Source organism: Cynocephalus volans, chromosome 6, assembly GCF_027409185.1.
Source record: "Cynocephalus volans isolate mCynVol1 chromosome 6, mCynVol1.pri, whole genome shotgun sequence".
Classification (NCBI taxonomy): domain Eukaryota; kingdom Metazoa; phylum Chordata; class Mammalia; order Dermoptera; family Cynocephalidae; genus Cynocephalus; species Cynocephalus volans.
Window position 1 is genome coordinate 90,831,133 of NC_084465.1, and position 1,905 is coordinate 90,833,037.

A 1,905-nucleotide genomic window follows, 5' to 3' on the forward strand; every position below is an offset into this window, starting at 1 on the left:
ACTACCACAAACCCACCAGCATGCTAAAATAAAGTCTGGTCATACCAAGTGTGGGACAGGATACACAGAAACCGAAACCCTCACATGTTGGTGGCAGGAACATAAAATAGTGCAGCAGCTTTGGGAAAAGTTTGGCTGTTTCTTTAAAAATTAATCAGCTTTGTATCTCCTGACTATTCATAACCAATAAAAAGATTTGCATATAAAAATAAAACATTGACTCAGCCTTCAAAAAATAAATAAGAAATAAAAAATAAAAATTAAAAATCCAGGGCAGTGGTGCTGGGAGTCTTGTGGCTGCAGTGCAGGTGGCACAGTTGGGCAGTGGTGGCACCCCGCCGTCACAGTCCCTGCACAGGTGTAGCTACCATCTTCCTCCCTTCATGGGCACCATGGCTGATCAGCTGACCTAAGGACAGATTGCTGAATTCAAGGGAACTTTCTACCTATTCCATAAAGATGGAGTTGGCACTGTCGCAACAGAGGAACCTGGAACTGTCACAGGGTCACCGGGTCAGAACCCAACAGAAGCCAAATTGTGGGATGTGATCAATGAAGTAGATGCTGATGGTAATGGCAACATTGACTTGCAAGAGTTTTTTACTATGATGGCGAGAAAAATGAAAGATATAGATGGTGAAGAAGAAATCCGGAGTCTTCGACAAGTCAGTGTGGCAGAACTATGTCACGTCATGAAAAACTAAAGAGAAAAACTAACAGATGAAGTAGATAAAATGATCATGGAAGCACATATTGATGGAGACGAACAATTCTGCTATGAAGAATTCATACAGATGATGACTGCAAAATGAAGACTTACTTTCAACTCCTTTTCCCCTCTAGAAGAATCAATTTGAATCTTTTACTTACCTCTTGCACAAAAAGAAATAAGTTCATTTATTCATTCTGTTTCTATATAGCAAAACCAAGTGTCAAAAGCACCATCGGTCCACATATTCAAAATCTGCATGCTGGGTTGGTGGTCCTGCCCTTTAAAGATCAAACTACCTGTCAGTTCTACAGTATAAATACTTGGACTACATTATTGATAAGGACTCACTTAGTAGACTTCAAGGTCCATTCGCTATTGCTCAGTACACTGTTTGGGCGGGCCAGTTTTCATGCGTGCAGCTTGACAATTGAGCTCAGTCAGGCATTGAGAAAATGAGAAATGAAAAAACAAATTCAAAACCTATTCAAATGGGTTCTAGTTCAATTTGTTAGTATAAATTTTCATAGCTGGCTTACTGAAAACAAACACATTTAAAATTGTTTTACCTCAGGATGATGTGCAAAACATGGGTGAAGGATAAACTGTTGAGACATAGCCCACTGATACAATGGTCCTCCTATACTCTGTGTGCTCCCGGCCATGGGGACTATGACACACTCTGGTATGTCGGCTTGCCCTTCGTATGTTGGCTTAGTGTTGTCTACATTGTACTAGAGTGAAACAGGTGTCAGGCTGTCCCATTCACGCAAATTTTTAATAAGAAAATTTTACCCAAGGGAGCATCTTTATGACTCTTTTTTTAAAACCTTCTGCACCATGACTTGGAGCAGGTAGATTAAGCTGTGGATTTCAGCACAACCACCAACATCGCTATTCAAGAAATGTCAATTTATGCCCATTCCAAGTTGTGAATGCTAGTCCTTTTCTTCCCAATTAACTTAAAAATTAAGCATACACTTACAGCATGATCTAGCAATTTCACTCCAAATATTTTTCCACATGAACACTTGTGTGCAAATGTTCATAGTAGCATTATTAATCATATCCCCAAATTGGAAACAAACCAGATAGATGTCCACCAACAAGTGACTAGATAAACAAAATGTGGTATATCCATACAGTGGAATAGCTCATCAGGGGTAAAAGTAAAAAGGAACAAACTACTGATCCCT

General features: G+C 39.5%; 1 pseudogene; it reads left to right on the plus strand.

The window, feature by feature from the left end:
- Positions 1–383: 383 nt before the first annotated feature.
- Positions 384–812, plus strand: LOC134379671 (calmodulin-1-like; annotated as a pseudogene).
- Positions 813–1,905: the final 1,093 nt, after the last annotated feature.